The sequence below is a fragment of the Sciurus vulgaris genome (assembly GCF_902686455.1).
Source record: "Sciurus vulgaris genome assembly, chromosome: 8".
NCBI lineage: Eukaryota > Metazoa > Chordata > Mammalia > Rodentia > Sciuridae > Sciurus > Sciurus vulgaris.
This window is the reverse complement of record NC_136468.1, coordinates 105,283,308-105,299,353: the sequence shown is the minus strand read 5'-3', so window position 1 is coordinate 105,299,353 and position 16,046 is coordinate 105,283,308. Positions and strand designations below refer to the sequence as shown.

Genomic DNA, 16,046 nt, shown 5'->3' with positions numbered 1-16,046 from the left:
GGCCCATGGAATATCACACTAAGTGAAATAAGCCAAACCCAAAAAACCAAAGGCCAAATGTTTTCTCTGATATGCAGATGCTAATTCACAATAAGGGGTGAGGGATGGGGAAGAATAGAGTTACTTTATATTAGGTAGAGGGGAGTGAAGGGAGGGGAAGGCACATGGGAGTAGGAATGATAGCAGAGTGAAACAAACATTATGACCTCATGTACATGTATGACTGCATGACCAATGTGATCCTGCAATATGTACAATCAGAAAAGTGAGAAATCACACTCCATTTATGTATGATCTATCACAATGTGTAAATGCATTCTACTGTCATATACAACAAATTAGAACAAATAAAGAAATTAATTAATTTTTTTTATAAAAGGCCCATGGGCTGACAGCTTGGTTGCTGGACCATGGTGCTATATTGGGAGATGGTAGAAGCTTTAGGAAGTGGGGCCTAGTGGGAGGAAGTTAGGTCACTGTGACTGTGCCCTTGAAAGAGATATTGGGACCACAGTCCTTTTTTTCTCCCTCTCTTTACTTCCTGGCTACCATGAGGTAAGCAACCTCCTACCACACACTACTGCATGATGGACTGTTCCGCTACACTCCGAAGTAATGTGGCCAAGTGACAATGGACTGAAACAATAAGCCAAAATAAACATTTCCTCCTCTAAGTTCTTTATTTTTAACATTTAAACAGAATGTTTTATTGACTCTCAGTCTCCAGGGAGTAATTGGCTGCATTTATGTTTTATGATGTTTTACCTTATTGAAAAAAATGGTAAATTATTATAGACTTTTGACTTTCATGAAACATTCTTCTCTCTCCCCTGCAATATGTGCTTCAGTGTTACAACTCATCAACAAAAGGTCCATGCCCCACATTTCCATTTGCTGTCACTGACTTCTGGCCAGAAACAAACTGCTTTGCAGCATTTGTGACATCACCATCAGTCACTGAGTCAGTTTGGTAAAGGAGGGTGGACGGTGGCATATAAGAACCAGCAACTAGGCCAGGCAGAGTGGTGTGTGCATATAATCCCAGTGGCTCAGGAGGCTGAGGCAGGAGGATCATGAGTTCAAAGCCAGCCTCAGCAACTTAGCGAGGCCCTAAGCAATTCAGTGAGACCCTGTCTCTATGTAAAATATTAAAATGGCTGGGAATATGGCTCAGTGGTAAAGCACCCCTGGGTTCAATCCCTGGTACCATAAAATTTTAATTAAAAAAAAGAAAGAAAATAAAAGAACCAGCAACTAGATCATGGGATCCAACATCATCCAGGAAGTCTAGTGTCCACTGACATTAGGTATGCAACTTCCAGCTTGTTCTAAGCAGCCTGGACATCTTCACTGGAAATGTTTCCTTGAGCAATTGTTTTTAATTGGTTATAGGCAGCCTTGATAACATCTCTAGCACCTGCAACCTGGGAGATAGTACAAATTCCAAAGTGCCCAGAATCCGAGTAACTGGCATTAAAAGCAGAAACATCAAATGACTGGTGATTTTCCTTTGGCAATAGCCTGGTACAGGAGCTAGTAGCATTGCTGCCTCTCTTGACATGTGGTCCAGCATATCAAGGACATGCTGAACAACAGTGAACACATGTGCTACACTTCTTATGGCAGCACTATCTGCTACAACAGCAGAATGAACAAGACTGTCTCCATTCTGTTCTCAAATTTCACCTCCACAATATTTGGCCTTTGCATGGGATAAATCAAGCCCACCCTTCACACTGAGAAACTGTTTAGCAACTGCTTTAAAACATTTAAAACAGGATGATGTATCAGGGAAAACATTTGGCCTTTGGTTTTTTGGGATTGGCTTATTTCACTTAGCATGATATTCTCCAATTCCATCCATTTATCTACAAATGCCAAAATATTATTCTTCTTTATGACTGAATAATATTCCATTGTGTATATATATACCAATCCCAAAAACAAAAGGCTGAATGTTTTCCCTGATAAGTGGATGATGATATATAATGGGGGCAAGGGAGTAGAGGGTGAGAGAAGAATGGAGGAAACTTAGATTATATGGAGGGAAATGAGGGGGTGGGTGTAAAAAATGGTGGAATGAGACAGACATCATTACCCTATGCACATGTATGATTACACAAAAGGTATGAATCTACATCATGTACAACCATAGAGACAAAAAGATGTACCCCATTTGTGTACAATGAATCAAAATGCAGTCTGTAAAAATTAAAAAATAATTAAAAAAAAAAAAACAGGATGATTCACACCAAATCCAATCAAAGTCATCCTTGCACTCATAAAGTGGTTCTGAATGAAGTAATGTAACTCTTCTGGTATCACTTTTCCAATCCTATAGTCAGGACAATACAGAAATTAACTAAGGCATTCTGGTAAACTGTGGCATGCAAATTTTCACATTTGCATGAACCTGTAGATTCACATTTCACATTTTCAGAACCTGTAGATTCTGAAAAGCCACACTTTTGTCAATCCTTAGCGGAGACTGATGGACAGCCACTTCCCAAATCTAGTGCTGTGGTGACATTGAGCAGGAACTCCATTAGAGTATCGACCTCATCCCACCGGCACCCCACAGTATGAGCCTTGTTTTCCCTTGTGGTCACATTTAATTAACCACCAACTGCTTCAATTCCACAGGTTATCTTAAAAGATGAAGAACCTTTTGAGTTCAACTGGGTACAAGACACAGCAAATGAACGGTTCCTAAATTGCTGTGGTCCTCATATCTACAGGCTCATGCATGCTAAACAAGCACTATACCACTGAGCCATACCCTCGACTCTATTCTTTTAATTAGAGTACAGAATTAGCAAGTCCTCAGCCCACACTTTGATGTTATATGAAGACCATTTCTATCTGTCCCCCACACCCTACATGCCCCTACCCCCAGCCCCAGAAAACGTTCCTCTGTTTCATCGTCCCAGGGCCAGGTATCAAACAATAAGGACCATCCCCATAGCCCAGAGCCCACCACAATTATTCTAATGAGCTAATCCTAAACTGTTCACCCTGCCCTGCCCTAACTTTGCCTCATAAATCCCAGTGAGCCTGAGTTTGCCCCTTGCCCCAGTCTTCTTCCTCCTGACCACCCTGAGGCTTCTCCACATGGCCCTGCCTGGTGGGCTGCAAAAATAAACTTGGTTTTCTCAGAGTGCTTCTCTTTCCTCCCATGGCTGCTCTGATTGAGTTTCTTATACAAGAGCACAAAACATCTGAGGAGACCAGAGACAGACAAGTTTTCCTGGTTATTTCTTTTTTATTTTTTTTCCCACAACCTTTCTTTATTTATTTACTTCCATGTATGCTGACTTGGGCTTTTTCCAATACATACATTCAATCATGCTGCATAGAATCTTGGCTTGCTTTTTCATTTAACAGCATATATTAGAGATTTTCCATGCCATTGCACATAGGTCCATCTCTTTATTTACTTATTTAAGAGACAAGGTCTCACTATATTACCTAGGTTGGCCTTGGACTCCTGGGCTCAAGCCGTCCTCCTGCCTCAGACTCCTGAGTAGCTGGGACTGTAGGTGTGTACCACCACACCCCACCCAACTCTTCCTGATTTAAACTATTCCACAGTGTTCCATTGTACTGATGCTCCATCATTCATTAAACTCCCACCCTATTGATGGACATTCAGGTTGTTTCCACATTTTAACTCTGTAAGGTGTGCTGCAGGTTTCCACTTCTGGGAGCATGATCTACTTGATACTTATGAAGGACTACAAAATAACCAGAGCCTGCATGAAGCATGATACTTTTCTGGGATCACTGGAAACAATAAAATTCTGGAAAGATATAATAAAAAGCAAATAAAAAAAAAAACCTTGAGCTGAAGCCAGAATGATATATGATAGGAACTTACTAGTAAGATTTGTCCTTAAAAGAACACCAACAAGAACCCTTCAATCAATCTATGAAACCTGCTGGGACCTGAACCCAAGACTCTTGCATCAAAATGGGGATTCAAGAAGTTTCCTGGTCATTTCTGAATGATGTTTAATGACAGTTTTGAAAGTATTTTAATAGACGTGTTGTTTCTGCCCACTCAAGGGACAAGAGCATCCACTGGCTAGAATTAGGGGCTTCGAGAAACTGACTTCACTCTCCTTCTTGTAAATCATTTAGTTCTTGGTTTCTAAGTATGACACAAAAACAAGTTGTTTAGAAAAAATTTATCACAACCTCTCTGGAATCAGCTTGTCCTCACTCACTCACTGACAATTCCATTGCACCCACAAGGTGGATGTGCACCTATCCCCCTTTGGGGAAGAAGTGATTATTGTGTCTTAAATAATTTTGTGGTATTTTTTCTTATTACAACACCATGACATGGCTCAGTGAAAAAACATGGGCAAACAAAAGGAAGAAAGTAAAAGTCCACAACTAGCCTACATGCTGAGGTGACCCTGGTAACCCCTAAGTCAATCTAACAATAGGGTACATGTGCCTTTCAGGAAACAGTATTAATTTTATCCATAGTCTTTATCTGCGATTTGACACTGGTTGATGAACATCTCTCCATTTCATTATGTTATCTCCTGCCATCTTGTTTTCAGTTTCTCCATAATTATCCCATTGAATGAACACCATGTAATTTATTTTAATCTGTACCATATTGTTGGCCAGAATCAATAAAAACTCATCATTTGGACTATTTCATTATCATAAATATCTCTTCAATTAAAATTCTCATGCATACACTTTTAAACACATCCAGTTTTACCTGAAGATTGTTTCCTGATATGAAATATCTAAGGGGATAGTATACAAAGCCTTTTGGTATGTATTTGATACAATGTTATTGCCAAGTTGCTTTCATAAATGTATCAATTTCCACTTCTCTGGAAAAGCATGTCAGATGCTTTCTCACCCGCTGCATTAACACTGGGATTATCCACCCTTTTAATCCTTGCCAACCAGTAGGTGAAAAAAATAGCATCTCATTATCATAATTGGTAATGTTTTTGGCCCCCTAATGGAGATCAAACATTTGGTGTCAATTATCTTTTGAAGTCAACCATTTTAAATGTCCTTATTCTAGGGTTTTCATGTTATAATTTGTAACTGGAAGCTTATAACAAGCTAATAGAAAATACTGTTTTGATGTTACTAAGTCGAACTAGAAGGCAGTTCTCTGAATAACTGCATTTCCTTCCAGTTTATACTAGGGTAGGGCACTCCAAACGCATGTTCTGTCAAAAGCAATGTTAATAAAACAAACACTGCCCAAGCAGAAATCAGAGGATGCAGTGATTCCAAAACACTAAGCAAACAAGAAATTTGTTATTAAATTGTACACGTGCATTAAGAGCATCCTGTAATGAATAAGGCAAGGTGTTAATTCTGCAATTGCATCATTCCAAAACTCTCAATACTTGCTAGTATCTAAAAGTTGCTAAATTTATTTATCCTATTGTTTTTGGCTTTGCTATATTGTAAGTAATTTTACAGATCACTAATTTCAATGCCATAATCTCTGAGCAGAGTGAAGTTGCTACATTCTTCCAATTAATTAACCAACAAATTTAATTTCACACTACAGAGCTTTGGAATAGCTGCTGTTTGCTGAAATTACCATTGCAAATAATGAAACTGAATGTTTAAAGAACCAGCAACTAGTACTGTCAATGAAATCTGGTCTAAATGTTAATAAATATAACCCAGTGTGGAAGGCCATCTGCTGGCCCTTCTGCATTGTGAGAATTCTCTGTGAGTAGCCCAATCTGGGCAGCATGTTGATATGACTCTGGACCCCCAGGAACCAAAGACTGATTAGTGGCTTCTGAAGTGGCCATTTCCACCAGGAGACCCTATTGCTAAACTACTCCCCAAAAGCATTAGCTAGACTATTTCAGATTTTAAAAGATTAGTTTATTGAATAATCAGCAATTGATGACCACCTCATTTTCAAAACTTTGCAGATGATCTTGCCAAGTACTTGATTCTCAGGTAACTTTACAGCCTTTATCCCTGGGCAGACATACATGTTTCACATGTGCAAATAGTACACAAGCAGTTATCTGTGACTGCATCATAAGGTATATTGGTTAATTGCTTCTTGGTCTTTAAATTGCCATTTTGATTTACTACAATCAATTTGCCTTGAGGTCCCTCTATTGTTGGCATTTTAAGTGATCACTAATGTTGATGATTATTAGCCATGAAGTATGCAGAGTTTTCATGATTTGGTGTTATTTTCCTGAAACAAATTTCCATTGAAACAGCAAAGCAAAGAGAAATTAACACTCTTAGCTTTTTGTATCTTACCATCTTCCAGTTATTCTTATTCCTTCTGGATACCCCACCCTTCATTTCTTTGGATATATAAATATCTAAAGCAAAGAGGGATTTCTGCCTTGTTCTGTTTATTTTTCAGGTTCTATGCTATTCCCTGCATTGCTCTGCCTTTCCATTGTGCCCACTGGTCTCTCCCATGGAGATGGATCTCCCAGGTAAGAAACAAGTGTTCTGAAATGGTAGAAATGTTGGAAAATGTGGGGGTAACTTTCTTACTGGATACTGGTCATTGAAGGTCTTGCTATTACCATCAGGAATCCTATTCTCTGAGGATGTCAGTTCTCAAAAAACTGTATTCCAAGGGTGCTCTTCCTATCTTGCTGACATTCAAAAAGCAGAAAATGTGCTTGCGTGAGCATGCAATAAGATTAAGAGTATGTGAGTGTGTGCGCGTGTGTGTGCATGAAGCTATTTACAAATGTGTATATGTGTGCATGCCTGTGTATTCATGTATGTGCACATGTATGACATGGATGAGGATGTGTGTGCATATGTGAGCATGAGACTGTGCACATATGTGTGCATGCACATGGGTCTGTGTCTGTGCATATGTGCCTATATGTACACACATGCACAAGGCTACACTTGGTCCCAAGAGGCATTGGGCTTCTCCAGTAGTCCTGGTGAGATGGCCTGGAAAGTGTTCTTATTAGCAGGAGGTGCAACAAAACACCATGGTAATCAGACTGCTCTGACTCTTCAGGGACCCCAAAGGGAAGCCTGGGCCAACCTGTGCCTACCAAAAAGATTGCACATTTGAATTTCCAAGTTTATGGATTAGGGGACCCCAGGTAGCTATCTTTGCTTTGTTCTGGCATACTTTTATTTGTGCCATTACCAGGTAGTGTCAGAGCCTTCCCCACCTCTACATATATGGGTTTCAACTTGCTCAGCATTCAATATTGTTTTTCTAGGGCTGGGGAGATAGCTCAGCTGGTAGAGTGCTTGCCTCGCAAGCACAAGGCCCTAAGTTCGATCCCCAGTACCGCAAAAAAAAAAAAATATATATATATATATATATATGTATATATATTGTTTTTCTATATATTACCCATTTATTGTGATGACTCATTTTTTCTTTTGATTTGTCAAAATTTTCTTATTGAGTTATTATTCTTTAAATAATATTGCAAAAGTTTATATAACAACATCTTCTCCCTAGGATGTTTTTCTTTCAACTTGATTTTTTTGTTATTGCATATTGGCAAATTATAATTGTATATATTTGGGGAGCAAAACAATATTATGACATATGTCTATAATGTGAAGTAATTGAATCAAGCTAATTCACGTGTTGCTTATTTCTTACTTATCATTTGTGCCCTTCAACCAAATCCCCCCACCTTCCATTCCCAGGCCTGGGTCCTCACTTACTTCTTAATTGTTTTAGCTTCCACGTAGAAATGAGAACACGAAGTATCTTTCTTTCTGTACCTGGATAATTTCACTTAGCATAATGTCCTCTGGATTCATCCATGTTGTTGCAAATGACAGAGTTTATCTCTTTTTAGAGGCTAAATAATATTTCGTAGTGTACATATGCCACATGTTCTTTCACTATTCATCCATTGATAGGCACCTGAGTTGATTCTCTAACTTGAATAAAGCAGCAGTAAACACGGAAGCACAGCCATCTCTTCAACATACTGATGTCACATCCTGCGACTGTACACCCTGATAGTGGGATTACTGGATCATATGGTAGTTTATTTGTAGTACTCTGAAAATCCCACGGTTTTCCATAATGGCTGTACTAATTTATTTTATTTTATTTTATTTATTTATTTATTTATATGAGGTGCTGAGAATCAAACCCGGTGCTTTACACATGCTAGGCAAGCACTCTGCCACTGAGCCACAACACCAGTCCCTCCCCATTTATTTTGATCTTCCTTAATTCCTCTCAGCAATGTACTTTCTTTTGTAATTTTAGTCCTAGGCATTTAATATTTTAATGATTTATGGAATAGTTTTGTCATTTCATTTAAAATTGCTTATTCCTAGTGTACAAAAATACAAAAGAATTTTGTATAGTGATCTTGTATCAGGCTACCTGCAGAACTTGTTTATTGGTCTCATTGTGAAACATGTCATCTGTCAAAAAAGAGTGTTTGCCCTTTCATTTGGATGCTTTTTATTCCTTTTTTTTTTTTTTTTCCTTAATTTACTGGCTAGAACTCTTAATACATAGTTGAAAACAAATGGTGTGATTGGATATCCTTGCCTTTTCCAGATATTAAGGAGAAAATGTTTAGACTTTCACCTTCAAATATGACATTAGCAATTGATTTTTCATAAATGCCATTTGTCAAGCTGAGGAAATTCCTTTCCATTCCTGGTTAGTCTGTCTGCATCAGAAATATGTACTACATTGTGTCAACTGCTTTTCCTGTATCTGTATAATGGGATTCCCCCTTTTATTCTATTAATATTCTATATCAGTTGATTCTTAATTATTAAAACAACCCTGAACTCCTGGAATAAATCCCACCTGATCATATATATCATCCTTTTGATATGTTTCTGGATTGATTTGTCAATATTTTGTTGAGAATTTTTGTTTCTATATTCATGAGGAATGTTAATCTGTAATTTTCTTTCCTTGTGATATCCCTGTCTAGTTTTGGTGTCAGGGTAATACAGGCCTCTTAGAATGAACTGGAAATATTCCCTCCTCTTCTATTTCCTGGTTTGTAAACAATTGTTTATTTGTTCTCTAAGTGTGTGGTAGAAATCAACAATGAGGTCATCTAGGCCTGGATTTTTCTTTGTGGGCATATTTTTAACACTAAATTTAATGTCTTTAGATTCAGTGAAAACCTCTCTTCTTACCACCAGGATACAAATGGAAAAATAAAGTTTATTTCCCAATCATAAGAAATCAATGTCTTTACTTGTTATAGTTCATACCCCAGAACTCTCTTCCTAGTATCTTTCTGACTAGGGTGGATTATAAGGAAATATTCCTTTGTGGAGGTTGTAGTGTAGGACATCAGAAAGGAAGCAGTCATTTTATAGCACATACATATTTCTCAGTTATTCAATTGAATGTCAGTCTAGGTGCTGCTGTGAAGGAATTTCAAATATATTATTGAAGTCCCATTGACTTTAATAATCAAAAGGTACATTATTCTGGGTGCGTCTGATTTGAGTAGTTGAAAGCCCTTAAGGGGAGTGTCTAAGCCTTCCCAGAGCTCAGAAATTCCAAGTATCGGATTGGAAAAATTTGTGCACTCTTTCTACATTCAGGGACCTCCATCCTCACTCTGTCATTGCTGATCTGCTGGTTTACCACACTGGTGTGAAGCAGTAGACAGTCTTGTAATTCCTTGTCAAGTTTTTATGGCCTAGCACATGGTCTTTCCTGGAGAATATTCTGTGTTCTGCTGCAGCTAGGTGGTGTGTCCTGTCGATGTCAGTTAGGTCAGATTGGTTGATAGTGTTATACAAATATTGTTATATATTCTTGCTGATTTTCTGTCTCGTTCTATCCATTATTGAAAGTGAAGCCTTGAAATCTCCAAATATTTCATTGAATTGTTCATTTTCCTCTTGAATTCTGTTGGATTTTGCTTTTCATATTTTGTAGTTCTCTTGTCAAGTACATACATGTTTATAATTAAAGAGTTCCAGCATGACCCATGGAACTTAAGCCTGCTTGCTCTAAACCCACCAATTAGAACTTCCCTAGAAAACCTGCTTAGTTTACACTCTAGACCCCATAAAGTTATCCACCCACTGGTCCTTCTTTCTCTTTCTTGTTTCCCGTCCACTAACTGAATGTGCTCTGGTCAGCTCCCCACTTCCCATTGGCCCTGTTGTGGGTGCATCCGATTTTAGTAGTTGAAAGACCTTTCAACTTCTCTGCTTCTATTATTCTGTGTGTTTTGTTGAGTTGCCTTTTATATGTCTCACCTGACCAAAGTGTCCAAAGGTAACTTCTCTTCTGGTTAGGGATCTCCTTTATAGTGGCTATCTTGGTGGTAATAATGACACAGTCATATGAGAGCCACAAGAGTATCTTCCAGTATAAACAAATTTCCTATGAAAGAAATAACTGACCAGACATCAGATTCTAAAACAATACTTTCAGGGACCTCCATCCTCACTCTGTCATTGCTGATCTGCTGGTTTACCACACTGATGTGAAGACAATAAGCTGCCCCCAATGTAAAGGAGTATCCCATGAAATGCACACTATAAGCATCCATGACCAAGTCCTGGAGGCCATCAGGCAGAGCTAGAGCTTATAGTCACTCTCATGAAAGAGAGTTTGAGACCAAATTTTTTAAAATACAAGATTTTGCATAATAGATCTTTTTCTCATCTTTTTACTTTCAATGTATTTATTTTTTTTAATCTAAGTATGTCTCATGTAGACAGCATATAATTAGTTCTTACTTATTTATCCAGAATGACTTCTTCCTTTTCAATGGAGCATTTTATGTTACTGTTGACATGGTTGGATTTACAACTTCCATTTTACTATTTTCTTGCTATTTGTCTCATGACTTTTTCATTCCTCTCTTCATGTCTATTTTCTAAATAATTGCTGTGTGGATTTATCATATTCTACTTCATGTTAATAGTACCTTAATTCTAGTAAAATACAGAAAGTTTGCTCCAGACTGCTTCATTCCCTTCTCACATGCTGTGCTTTTATTTGTGTGTATATTGTGTCTATATATGATATAAACCCAAAAATACAGTGTTAAAATTATGGTATGTGCAATCATATTTTTAAAGTTTTTAAGGAAGACAGAGAAAATACATTTTAGAATCTATTAGATTAACCCCAATATTTACCATTTCCAATATTCTTTTTTTCTTCCTAAGGATTCACATTACACTAGTGGTTTCATTTCCTTGTACTAATTTACCTCTGCTGCTCACCTTCTCTTTGGTGCCTTTATTGTCACATATTTTATAAATTTATATAAGTCCAATAACACAACTTTATAGTTGTTGTTTTATATAATTATCTTTTTTTGGAGTTTCCTACATAATACCTTTATTATTGCACTTTTTTTTTTTCATGTGAATGGAGTTATTATCTGGTGCTGCTTTCTTCCAGGTTCAAAATGATATTTTCCTAATACTTTAATGTTCGTCTGCTACTAAGAAGTTTTCTCTTTCTTTGGGAATGTTCTTATTTAGCTCTTGGTTTGAAGGATAGTTTTGCAGGATATAGAAGTCTTGGTCAATAGTTTCTTTTTTCCTTTCAGCACTTTGAATATCATATCACCACTGTCTTCTACATTGTTTCTAATGAGGTCAGATGTTTATCTTATTATTGTTCTTTGTATATAATGAGTTACTTTTCTAGGTTTTTTATTTCTTTTAATATTTTTTTCTTTGTCTTTGAACTGTTTCACTGTGTTTCTATATTACACCACGTTGCAGTTACTTAGAATACTTAGAATAAATTTATCTTTGGTGTGTGTAATAATTTTCATTATTTGAAATGATTGTGAGCATTATTTCAGTGAGAATTTTTCCCTCTATCTCTCTTCTCTTTCAGACTGTCATTATGCATATGTTGCATGAGGTCCCACACATCTCTGAGGCTCTGTTTGTCTTCATCTATTTTTTCTTTTGCACTTGAGTATTAGATATTCTGTATTTACCTATCAGCAACTTAACTGATTCTTCTGCCAGCTCAAATATGCTGATGAATCTCTTCAGTGAATTTTTCACTTCAGTTACTATGCTTTTCAATTTCAGAATTGCAGTTTGCCTTTTTATGTTATTCCTAATTCTTTATTGTTCCCTATTCAGTAAGTCATTATCATCATACTTTCCTTTATTTCTTTAATTTGCTTTCCTTTAATTCTTGGAACATATTTATAACACAGTTGTGAAGTCTTTTTCTGCTAAATTCATCATCCAGCCCCCATAGATAGTTCCCCTTGATATTTCTTTTATATATAAGTATACTTTTCTTTTTTTCAGACTTATAATTTTTTATTGAAAACTGAACATTTTTGACAATGTGTTATAGCAACTCTAGATTTTTTATTTCCACCTTGGGTTGATAAGTTTTTGTTTGTTGAATGATTTGCTGGAACTATCTATTTGGAGTCCATTTCCTGTGCTGTGTGCAATTGCTGATGTTTCTTTTTTTCTTTTTTTTTTTCTTTTTTACAGACTGCATTTTGATTCATTGTACACAAATGGGGTACAACATTTCATGTCTATGGTTGTACACAATGTAGATTCATACCATTCCTGTAATCATACATGTATATAAGGTAATTATGTCTGTCTCATTCCACAATTTTTCATATTCCCCTCCCTCCCATTTCCCTCTACATAATCTAGATGAATGGATAAAGAAGCTGATGTTTCTTTTCCAATTATTTTTTGTTTGTTTATGGTTGCGTTAATTTTTAAGACTGACTTCACATGGATTACTTGTGAATCATCACCACTTAGTGGTCAATGAATGACTGCTCGGAGGTTATGCTTAAACATGTTTAGTCAATTAGACTTCCACCCTTTCTTGATGGATCTGTGTGTGACTTGGGACAGTTTATAGTCTGCCCCAGTTTTTTGCTTTCTGAATTCGCAAAGTCTCACATTTAGCCATGGAACAAGTAGCTCATTAGAACCTTCTCTGGTGGTCTCTGCTGAGCACACCCACAGCTGCACTTGTTCACGACCTTTCAGACACCAGGAACAAGTGGTACCTTACTGAGGCCCTGTGGAATGGATTGTTCTCTAAATCTCCCTATTAAATTTTTGTTTGTTTGTCATTCTGTTGTACTCTCCAACCAGTATTGTGATCTCAGCTAGCTGTGATGTTGGCCTTCCATGATTGTTTACTGCTCAGATTGTTATTGTTCTTGATAGCCCCCTAGGTGTGGAATGTTCCTCATTCTGTCCCAAATACTGTAATTTACATTTGGCAGTACATATGTAGGTCCTCCCTGCCCTAGTAGAATTTCAAGCCCTGGGAATAAGGTGGGAGTGGAGATGGGTGCATTCCCAGGTCAAAACATCACAGACCCTGCTTCTCCTCCAAGGTTCAGTATGTTTTCTTGAATAAACACATCTTATTTTGTTATATGACTTTGGTCAATTACCAAAGGCTCTAAAGTACCATTTTTGATCATTTTTGTCCAATTTTAAGTTTAGTTTTTCCAAGGTGCTTATTTGTTAATTCCAGAGGTCCTACTCCTAGACAAGGATTCTGATAAGGAAAATATTAACAGAAACATCTTCAACAGAAGAAATAAAAGCCTGGGAAAAAGTAAATATAAACAATATGCAAAACTCCTTTGTTATCAAAAAGCCTAAATTTTTTGCATAGTATTTAGATATATACCATATGAACTAGTTCCCACGAGCCTATGTCCGTAAAATAAAGCTACACCTCATTTTATATCCAAATCATGATGGTACATGTCTCCATTGACCTAACTGAGAGAAGTTAACTCCTTTATAAACTGCCCCAAATACTTGCTTGAGACTTCTCCAGGTACCTACACGTGCTCAGGGACCTAATCCTCATAGTCCACCCTGGGGTTTCTTCCTGCTTCACACATAATGACCCTACAAGATGACCACTGTTCTGGGACTAGCTGACACCCTTAGAGACAGTAACCAAAAGCTCACAGTCCTTTCCTCAGACACTTCATCTGAAGTGTGTGGATTTGCTCAATCTGCCCAGAACAAAAGCAGCTCTTACCAAAGCTTCAAAGAGTGTTGGGTTAATTGAGGGGAAGTTGTATAACTCTAATTCATAGAAACTGACTGAGCAATTCAGTCAGAAAGGGAATTCATTAAAAGAATATTCATCAAACTGAATAAACAAGAGCAAAGAGAGAACAGAAACCTGAGACACAGGCAAAACAACATTTCAGAAAGCTCCTGTGGTCGATCACTGAACAAGGCAAATGGCATGATCACCTCCCTGAGGCTGCCACTGACATATCCAAGATTCTTTCTCCCAGCTCTCGGCTCCATTTGCAAACATCTGCTTAGCCAGGGGTTAAGTCATGCACCTGGTCAGCAGCTGCTGGAGGCCCGACATTGGGACTACTGAGATGGATAGAATCCTGGAGCCCTCAGGTCAAACCTAGAACTCATAGTTCTTTCCCAGGACAGATATTCCATGCATCCTTGTGTCCCTAAAAATTTAGCACCATGCCAGGCCCACAGCATGTTAAGCTATTGACACGAATGGAGAAAAATTCAACCTGTAGCCTAAGAGTCCACACACCCTTGGATGTGCTACCTTAGAAACAGGCGTTTGGAGTCTCTGGTCATTGTCTCATTCTATTATAGTCTCCATCTTGGCTTCTATACCTTAGCGTGCCTCTGAGACCCACTCTACCCATCGTCATCCCTTCACAGTTTTGTATCATTCAAACACAAATCTGAGGAAAGTTATCTGAGACAGGGCCTTTTTCCCCCCTTGTGACAATCAATGCCAATGAGGAGGGACTGACAGGGCAGAAGCTAGTGCACTGTCACCAGCAGGTCCTGTTGGAGCAGAGACTGCAGGGCAGGCTCCTGCCACTACCCTGAACTTCTGGACTGGGGGCTTCAGATCCTTCCCTGGTCAGATGAGGAGGCTGAACTGCATAGCATTAGAAAAATTATCTCATTTTTGCCTGTTCCTGAGCATACCATCATGAAGCTATCTGCCCCTCCGCTCCTGACAGTCCTACCTGACACCTAAGAGTTCATGCAAGCCTTGCTCAGGAGAGGCTTCCTGAATGGACAAGTCAAGATCCATCCCAATGGATGGATTTTCACAAATAAGGGACATTACTCAAACACCACTGCAAGGAACACTTCCATCTCTTACTGCTAAAAATAGCTTCAGATGAACAATTTCAGAGAGACCTGTGACTTCCGCTCTCCAACAATTCAAGAAATACCTTCAGATTCCTGCTACAAAAATAGAACCCAGGCTGTTGTTTCAGAAGAAAATCTCCAAGGATGACTATGGGCAGGTAGGCTTCCTTGGAGCTCTGAGACTGTGCAATTTCCATTGGCTCAGTACTACACAAGTGTGACAGGAGCTTTCTTTCCTCAGCCATTTCTTCTGACGGTGAAATAACCAAGAAGCAGGTGATGTTCACATATTACTGCCCATCCTGCACTTGCAAAGACGGGGTGGTCTTCCATATTTTATTGGTGAGGATGTCAGAGGCAGGATCATGACAGGAAGAAGGGCTCATGGACCGCCAGTGTCTTCACAGGGTTAGGGCTTTTCTGGACAAAATAAGCAGTGCAAACTCATCAACTCATAGGACCTGTTTTCCATTCATTCCTTCCTTCATTCATTCATCTCACAAACATTTATTGAACACCAATAATTGCTAGAAGCAGAGAAGTAAATAAGACCAAAATCTGGTCCTTACCAGGCTCCGCATCTAGAAGAAATAGCCCCACGAACAGTGTGGGCACAGTGGGCAGGGGTGAGCCAGGGACACCAAGTTCTGCAAAAAGTGAAATCTTTCCAGAAGAGTAATAACAAACCCTAATAGTAAGAACATCAGGGGCTGGAGAGGGGAGGACTAGAAGAACATGCTGAGGGCACCCTACAATACTCTGCTAATATTTTAAATTGTGTCTGTTAAGCTGAGATGGTATCTATCACAGTTGGTTAGAATGATTAGTAGTTATCTTAATGAAAATAAATATCCTGCCAAGCATAGCTCCCTTTCTTTGAATGCAGTGCTTGGGCTTTCTATACTTCGTGCCCACAGCAAGTGTTATTA

At 38.3% G+C, this 16,046-nt stretch overlaps 1 pseudogene across 1 annotated transcript; it reads right to left on the bottom strand.

Annotated features, from left to right (window-relative positions):
• Positions 1-1,274: 1,274 nt before the first annotated feature.
• Positions 1,275-14,347, bottom strand: LOC306667666 (cytochrome b-c1 complex subunit 2, mitochondrial-like; annotated as a pseudogene). Its single transcript has 3 exons — positions 14,319-14,347; positions 2,239-2,732; positions 1,275-1,768 (listed from the first exon to the last, which is right to left on the bottom strand). The product of its transcript is annotated as a cytochrome b-c1 complex subunit 2, mitochondrial-like (transcript).
• Positions 14,348-16,046: the final 1,699 nt, after the last annotated feature.